Source organism: Mus pahari, unplaced genomic scaffold (assembly GCF_900095145.1).
Source record: "Mus pahari unplaced genomic scaffold, PAHARI_EIJ_v1.1 scaffold_13440_1, whole genome shotgun sequence".
Classification (NCBI taxonomy): Eukaryota; Metazoa; Chordata; class Mammalia; order Rodentia; family Muridae; genus Mus; species Mus pahari.
The window spans coordinates 3,345-12,932 of record NW_018393389.1 but is presented as its reverse complement, the minus strand read 5'-3'; the positions used below and the strand labels follow the sequence as shown (position 1 = coordinate 12,932).

The following is a 9,588-nucleotide window of genomic DNA, read 5'->3' as shown; positions in this document are numbered from 1 at the left end:
CAACGGCTGTAACGGCTATGTGAGGCCGGCTATGTGAGGCGGCGCTCCACAGCATCTGGTATTTTAGAGTTTGCAATATATCTGTCTAGACCCTACTAATTTTTATAGTCTATGTTAAGAAGATAGGTGTAATTCTGGTAGGCCTGTCTCTGTGTGCTACCTGCCCTTTTTCCCTTGCTGCTTTTAACATTCTTTCTTTTTTTTTCTGTATATTTTGTATTTTCATTCATATGTGGCAGGAGGAATTTCTTTTCTTGCTCAGTCTAATTTGTATTCTATAAACTTCATTTATGTTTAAAGGCATGTCTTTTTTAGGTTGGAAAGTTTTTCTTCTATGATTTTGTTGAAAATATTTTCTGGGCCTGGAGCTGGAAGTTTCCACCTTCTTTTCTTCCTATTATTCTTAGGTTAGGTCTTTTCACAGAATCCCAGATTTCCTGGATGTTTTGTGTTAGGAAAATTTTAGATTTAACATTTTCTTTGACATATGTATCAATTTCTTCTTTTATCTTTGAAGCCTGAGCTAAGCAGAAAATTCTCAACAGAAGAATCTTGAATGGCCTAGAAGCACTTATTGAAATGTTCAAAGTTTTCAGTCATTAGAAGAATGCAAATAAAAAAGAAACCTCTGGGATCCAATTTTATATAAGATAGAATGGCTAAGATAAAAAACTCAAGTGATAGCACATGCTGGTGAGAATGCAGAACAAGGGGAACACACCTTCATTGTTAGTGGGTGTGTAACTTGTACAATCACTTTGGAAATCTGTTTGGCAGATTCTCAGAAATTTGGGAATAGTTCTAACTCAGGCCCTAGCTGTACCACTCTTGGGAATGTACCCAAAGGATGCTATACCACCTCAGAAAGATACCTGCTCAACTATGTTTATAGCAGTTTTATTCATAATACAAAGAAACTGGAAACAACCTAGATAGGTATTTATCAACTGAAGAATGGATAGAGTAAATGTGGTACATCTACACAACAAAGTACCATTTAGCTATGAAAAACATCATGAATTTTGCAGGCAGATGAATAGATCTTGAAAATATTATCCTGAGTGAGGTAACCCAGGTCCAAAAGGACACACATGGTATATTCTCACTTATTAGTTGATATTAACTCTAAAATACAGGATGGTAATGCTACAAGCCACAGACAAAAAGAGGTTGGACAGGAAGGAGGGTACAAGCAAGGATTCTTAAGTCTCATTTGGAAGAAGGAATGGAACAACAGTCTTGGCTGGAGGGCTGTGAGAATGAATGGAAATGTGCAACTGCTTGGGAGGTAGGGGGCATTTCCAGGAAGATACAGAGACCTGGAATAGGAGATTTTCCAAAGAATCAATGGTTGCATCCTTCACTGAGACTCAGAATAGTGGGCCATATGAAGCCTCTGGAGATTATCTCTTGTGGCAAGTAGGAAACCTGGCAGAGTTATAGGGCCACTAACACTCCCACAAAACATTCAACCCCAAAGTTATCCTGTATATAAGAAATTCAAGTATTGTGGATAAAGCAGAGATTGGGGAAAGAGTCATCCAAAACCTACCCAATTTGAGGCTCTTCCCATGCCCAAGCACCAATCCCTGACAGTACTGATGATGCTCTGTTATGCTTGTAGTCAGGAGTCCAGCATGACTATCCTCTGAGAGTTTCTACCTGCCTGATAACTCAGGCAGGTGCAGACACCCACATCCAAACACTGGATGGAGCTTGGGGACTCTTATGGAAGAATAGAAGAAAAGATTATGCCCCTAAGAGGATAGGAACTCTACAGGAAGACCAACAAAATTAACTAACCTGGAAGCTTGGGGCTTTCAGAAACCGAACCACTAACCAAAGAACATACATGGGCTGAACCTAGGCCTCTCCTCACATAGGTAACAGATGTGCAGCTTGGTCTTCAGGTTGGTTCCTTATGGAGGGATAAGGTATATGGAATATGTTCTTCTAGTTGGGCTAACCTGTTTGGTCACAGTGAGCGAGGATGCACTTAGCAGCAAGGAAACCTGATGTGTCAGGGTGGAGGGATACCTAGGGGAGTACCCAGTACAGTGAGGAAGAAAGGGGTTACGGGTGAGGGTTGTGGGTGGGATTGACCAGTAGAGGTGCATTAAGTAGAATGTAAACTGAATAATTAATAAAATAAAAATAATAGTGGTAATAATAATTTTAAATTTTTACTGATGTTCACTGTATCAAATGGAAAAATCACAATATTATTTGCCATTTAGTGTAGTTTAAACATGTATTAAATTGATATATAAATATTGTATCATAAGCCAGGCCGTGGTAGTGCATGCCTTTAATCCTAGCACTTGGGAGGCAGAGGCAGGTGGATTTCTGAGTTCGAGGCCAACCTGGTCTACAAAGTGAGTTCCAGGACAGCCAGGGCTATACAGAGAAACCCTGTCTCAAAAAAAATGTTGTATCATGTTATGAATGAGCAAGATTTCAATGTTGTTCTTCAATAATTTCTCTAGAGGAAAAGTCTTTGCATTTTAAGAGATTTCATTAGTAATAATTTAAATAGAAAATGTCAGAATCTTGGAAACTTCATTTTCTTTTAAATACTCATTTCTAAAGATGGGTGTCATTTTTTCAAAACATAAAAATACTATGCAGTAAAAATTATAGACAGTTTCAGTGAAAACCACCATGGGGCTGACTGGTAAAACCACTAGTTTGCATGACTCATACCATTTCCATTTTGCAGACAGGCACAGAATTCAACTATTGCCCCTGTTGTCATCTGATTCTTCATCTCAGGCAGCCTCACTTTCCAATTCCAAAGAGCAAACCCTACACAATGGACTATGGAGCTTTAGTTGTCATTGTATAGAAATAAATAACTGTCAGTTGCAGGATATGCTCTACCAAAGGGAATTGGCATGACATGAGGAGCAGGAAGGAGTCACCTGAGACACTCTTACTGCACAATTTAGTTTACATTATAGGAAAGCCATATAAAAATAATTATAAAGTCCTTTCTTTAAAAAAAACCTGGATACAGCATCTCACTATCCAAATACTAGAGACAGAGTTTAAGAGAATAAATGTATATGTAAGAGTTGGTGGTACCAGTTCATCTTCATCATCTATCATCAGAAGAGAGAAGCTGCAACCCTGGCACATCTGTTTACATCCATCCCAGTGTTTTTTCTCCATGATGAAATAATAACATTTTATGCCACAGCAGAACCAGTTTCCTTCTACTCGTTTGCCTACAACAGAGAAGGTGAATTGTTAAGCATTGTATTTTCTGGTATTCTGTTATCAAAGCTATATATTTACTAAACCTGTGTTTAAAACAACATAAAATCTCATAGGTCTCAGAAATTGAGAATCTGTAATGCCCAGAGATCCCTATATGCAACATTGTTAATAACAGTAGAGATATAGAAATATTTTATGTGGTAATCATGGATGAATCCGTAGAGAAAATGTAGCACTTACACACAAAAGAATACTACTTAGCCTTTAAAGGGAAATGAATCAGCTCATGACTTATGCCTATAACCAGAGCACTCCAATGAGAGAGGCAGGTTGGTCACTACTAGTTTGAGGCCAAACTAGGCTAAGTGTCACTTCCATGACAGCCTTGGGTATACAGTGATTTCCATGTCATCCTAGTATACAGAATGACATCGTGTCTCACATGAAAACTCAATAGCGAGATACTGACCTATGTGACGAACATGGATGAACTTGAGGATAGTGAGCAAAGTGAACTACACTAGGCCTAGGACCACACTGTTGAGGAATTTCCCTTAACTATCTGATAGGCTAATAAATACAAATAGCCAATCACTGGGTGAAAATGAGGAGGCAGTCTTTCCAGACAAGAAAGAAAGTAGAGCGGAGGTGGAGGAGTTGGAGGAGACTGCTAATAGAGGAGGACAGAGGGAGAGAGTTGGAAGAAAGGTGGAGCAGATGTTCATCGCCTGGAGAAACTGCAAGTAGCAGAGATTTCATATCTGGGGAACAAAGTAGTGTAGAGTCATATCTGCCAAATATAGGTGTGTGTTTTGTAAATATATAACTGAGTTGCATTTTCCTTGCATGGGCTTTTGTGATTGGAGATTTACTGTAACACTACACTTTATGATTCCATGCAGCTCAGCTTTCTAAAACATCCCAGTTCTATGAAGCAAAGCCTTGTGAAATATCAGGTACTAGAGGTCAGGCTATGAGCACTTGCTACTCAGGCAGTTAAAGTAATGACAAAATTCTAGATCTGCAGTAATGTGTTGTGCCTACATTGATCTACACACCACTGTGCACTTAGCATTGCACCATGGTCTATGCTAAATGCTCTTAACTTAAGAGAAATAAGAGAGGTACAAGGGATGTTTGGATATTAATAGCCTCCTGATTGTGGTGATGCCATTGTGCTTAAATATGTCAAGTTGAAGACATTAAAACATGTGGTTAGTGTAACAAGGACAACTCAATACTATTATTTTGCTTAGTGAGGTGCTGGGGATGGTTATGCTCGATTAACAAACTTTATCTCCCATATTTGCTTTTCTGTAGAGATGATGTATTATTGTATAGCTCAGGCTGGCCTTGAATTTGGTGTGCCTTCCAGGTAGTCCTGAATGTTATAATATTCCTCCCTCAGCCTCCTAATCATGAGGATTAAATCATTATGGCACCATTTATAGATGATGAAGTTATTTTAAAATAATGACCAAAACATTTTTCATGAGTCTAGAATACTTTAATGATATTTTTGGAGCTTTTTCTTGTCCTGTTACATATTTTATAATATAGCAGTAATAAGGATCATTACCCACTACTAACACAGCACAGTGAGATTACACACAAGAGCTTTTGGTGAACTCTAAATCCTGAAGAAAATATTTAATGATGATTGATAAACTGTGTCAGTTAAAGATGACCAGTCACTATGAAGGGTAAGAAAGGTTCCCTGTGACACTTGATATTTTCATCTTTCCAGCCTCATTAACTGTGGCACTGACAGAACTACAATGTGTGTACAGCATGGCAAGGCTCCCATGTCTCCTCCAGGGAGGCTTCCTTTGTTGCAATCAGAACAACTCTCTCAAAACAAGTCAGATGGAACACACAAACAAAACACAACACACACACACACACACACACACACACAAACACACACACAGAATAATGTTTCTGACTGCATCCACAGAAATGTTCAAGTTCATTTTAGAGTAAATATTTGGTAGATGCACCCTTACTAAAAGCTTCCATGTTCTGTCAGCAACAAAGTTAGATTCAGATTTTCCAATAAACCACAAGGACCTGAATTGTTGGTGGTGCTGACTTATGATTTCATCTTCTGGGGCCAGTAAGAGCCAGAAGGGGCACTGAATTCTATTAACTATAAGATTCTCCTAGTCCAAACAGGGATGTCCATGGTTCCGGGCCCTAACACAAGTTAAAGAAACCCCAGGGCACTAATTCACCCATCAATAGCATCACAAGCTTATACTTAGCTTCAAAGCTTCTGGAGGAAAAAAAAAAAGAAAATAATGCAATTCTTATTTTAAGATCCCCTCTGAACCTCTGTATTGTAAGCAATCTAAAACAATCTTGGTTCCCCCGTGGCATCTGTTCTGTTGTCTGTTGCGAGTGTCCAGAAGACTTTTGTAGAAATCACATTCTCTAGTCTTATTTCTCATAATCTCTTCCTTTAAATAGCTTTCCTTTTGCATGGTGCTGTAGTTCTGGCGGAGATTGTGTAGAGATGCCTGCAGTGCATGTTTTTCTTGACTATACTGAAAAACTAAAAGTAGTAGCAGACATAACATCAAAAATTCTCATAACGAGTACATATTGAAATTTAAGATTAAAAAAACTTCATGTTGGTAGACTATACATGCATGTCATTAGTTTGTACTTTAACATTTGTAAGTTAGCACTTCAATTAACTCACTATAAAATACACACATCAATATTTTTCTCTATAGGTAATTTGACTGTAAAGTGAATAAAATTATAGTGGAAGTAACATCCAGTTGCTTGATTTTTACAGCACAGACTTATAAATAAATACCTAAGTAGAATACTCAGCAAATATTTAATGCACTATGAAAATCAGCAAATACTTAATGCACTATGAAAATTTGAACTAGACGGGCATGGTGGTGCACGCCTTTAATCCCAGCACTCGGGAGGCAGAGGCAGGCAGATTTCTGAGTTCGAGGCCAGTCTGGTCTACAGAGTGAGTTCCAGGACAGGTAGGGCTATACAGAGAAACCCTGTCTCAAAAAATCGAAAAAAAAAAAGAAAGAAAGAAAATTTGAACTAAAATAATGATAATACATGGCACAATTTTTATTGGAGCACATGGAAAGCAAAATATCCACATATTTAAGTATGTTTAAGCATATCCTGGAAGTGATTTTTCCTTATATATGTCAAAGAACCCAATAAAGTTTAAATTTTAATGTTTATGTACAGATGAAGACTTTTTACTTAACTATGACTTCAATACACACTGAGGAAAAATGAAAAGAAGGTCATCATTTCTTTTGCACAGCTACTTATCTCAGAATGAATACTTAAGAGTCACAATTACCTGAGATCAGAAAGCAAACTATCAATAAGTCCTTAGAAGGAACATGGTGAAGAATGACACAGAACAACACAGCTCCCACCCAGCCCCAAAGCTAAGAGATTAGTTATATAAGAGATGAGGACATTGTATTATTACAGTAAAAAATTAAAGTCAAGAGATTTTGCCTCATCCCCTGATTATAGGCGGGATGATGGAGTATGATACTTGTACAATCAATGTCTCAGATTATTCCTTAAATAGAAAGTCAAAGATGTATCCCAGCTACTCACTGTGTGTTGCCAACACTGTGACAGTTACAAGCAGAATGGAACATAGGATTCCAAGAGGTACCACAGTAAGGTGAGAGGAGACTGATTACCCTTAAACAAACAAACAAATAAATAAATACAAAGCAAGAAAATCACAACTAAAAAAGAACACATCTCAATACTAGTTATACTTTGTGTAGCATGGAAACAAGGAGATATTTGACTCTCGAAGTTTTTACAGAAGTCCATGATACAAACTGGCTGAAAAATGTGCTTTCAAAATTATATATTTCTGACTAAAATGAGTCCACAGTTGAAGTCCTACCTGTGAGAAGTTTCACAGGACTTTGAACTTACTTCAGCCTTTCCATTGTATTCTGAATCCTACCCACTAAGCCTAGAAGGACTAAGTAACAGGTATATGTCCTTACCCAGTTCTACAGGATCAAAAATGTATCCTTCAGAAAGCACTGAAGGCACAGACACACCCCAGATCCAATACCCCAAACTGGAGCATGCAGTCTATCAAGAAAACATAACTTAGGATGGAGAGGAAGGAGAGACATGAATGTTAGTGAGAACTCTTTGGGAACCATGCCTGTTCTGGATCTGACTTTTATCCAGTCCCATCCTTAAAGAGGCTTAAAAGTCAACTCTGTTTATTCATAAGATCTATTTTTTTCTACACGGTGCATAGTGCATCTGAGCTGTTCATAATGTGAAAGTCAAGCTGCTGATTATGTCTATATAAAATAAGTTACGATTTGCACCTTGGAGTTCAACTCTGATAGTGTGGGCAGAATGAGCAGAAAGAGAGAAGAAAACATTCAGATTTTTCTCATTTTCATTAACAATCTTTATTATTCTTGGATTTTTTTGTAAACCATATGTAAACCATAGCGTGGTTCACGTATTCTCATCTCCTTTTCTCTCTCTCCTCCTTTCTCTTCCTCTGCAACTTTCTTCCCAGGATGAGACTTCCTCTTATGATAGACAACTCTTACTGCTTTTTTGTATTAGATGTGGGAAATATTTAAGATGATTTAAATACTTTCTATGAAAGTGAAAGTATTGTTTTTAGTGCACACTTTACATTTCCCTTATGATTTTATTCTATAGAATATTTGGTATTTCTTCAGATTCATGTTTATTACTTTTAGTTTTCAGAATTCTTCTTGATTAGACTAAATAAAAACATAATGTTTCCCAAGTTTGACATAATGTCAAACTTTTTGCTTCTCCATTATCAAGTACTTTTTACTTATAGACTACCATTGTTCTACTCTGACCATCTGTTATTTTTAGTTATAAGCTAACAACAAAAAGAAGAATTAGGGTTATAATTTCTTACTTTTTTCTTTTACTTTTAAAATTTTATATTGTAATTTTGAAACTTACTTTAGAACAAGTTTGTATATTATTACTTTCCTAATAATATACTCTTATCTCCCTCACATCCTTGTACACCACCAACCCCAAATGAAAGGAAAGGTTATAGTTTTCAACAGACATCAATAGACATTGTTATCAAAGGTCTCAGCAGAAGTCAATATACATTGCTTTCAAAAGTCAAAAGTTACAATGCAAGGAAGCAGGTGAATTTAGTCACTTAAAACACTTACCTCTGTGGCCAGCTTCTCTGGGCTGTTGAGTGTGATCTGGCCTCACTTGGTTCTGTAATACTGAGGAATTATGAAACCTCAAAGTTGAGTAAGTGACCTCCTGCTCACTCATCTTGGAAATATGTGAAGTAGGTTGTCTATTAAAATGTGGCCTTGAGTGATTTTTAAAGAAAAGGTTGAAATGTCCACCTTTAGGAAGGTACTTAGATCTGGTGCTATTGTGGAGTAGTAAGGGGTAGTTATGATTAACTCCTTTAAGGATCCAAACATCATACCATGGGCTGGCTCTGGTTTCCATTACAGGTGAGAACTTTTGTAGGTTTCTGTTAAAATTGTTCATGCTTCTCATGGTCACAGCAATTATTATTAAGAAATATGAAAAGAACCAAAAATTTATTAATAAGTCATAATATTTACACAGCCTATTTTTTCAAAATATTCAACACATAAAAATATTAAGTAAAATTGGTACTACTGAAAAAATTTAAAAATCTGTTCAGATAAATTATTCAAAGCTTTCTGAATGAATAAAAATTTTGCTTTGAAATATTCACACATTTTGATAAACACATGACTATAAAAATGTTATTGCAGTATTTTCAATTATACATTTATTTCAGTTTCCCAAACGCTATGTTCAAAAGAATATTTGAAGTTGATCCAAGACACATAAATATTTCTTGGGTTGAAGCCCCAAACAGCTGAGATGTCTAACCTCTACACTTAGCCACTGTCTACACATTCTTTTTCATGGTTGAACCTGGTAAATGGTTTCAACTACAAAAGATCTACTGAGTGGGGTAATCCAGACCTAAAAGACCAATTCCCTATGGTCTCTCTATTCTGAGGCTCCTGTTTTTAAGAAATGTTATGTAACCTGGAGTAACTTCAGCAACCAGGAAAGTAGAAAGGGAGCATGGCAGGGGTAGGGTGTGGGAGCAACAGAGAGATGCATAGAGGATACAATATGAAATTTTAATCCCAAGTCAGTTCATTTAAGAACATGTCATACATAATATACTGGTACATGGTGTTCCCAGCAGAGGCTATATGAAAAATAAATTTTGGCATTATTCAGCAGATATGAGCTAATGCCCATGATCGATACAATCCGATAATAGTTATCAATGTTGTAGTAAATAGTATTTGC

At 36.8% G+C, this 9,588-nt stretch overlaps 1 pseudogene; it reads right to left on the bottom strand.

Annotated features, from left to right (window-relative positions):
- Positions 1–3,084: 3,084 nt before the first annotated feature.
- On the bottom strand, positions 3,085–8,550 carry LOC110315515 (annotated as a pseudogene).
- Positions 8,551–9,588: the final 1,038 nt, after the last annotated feature.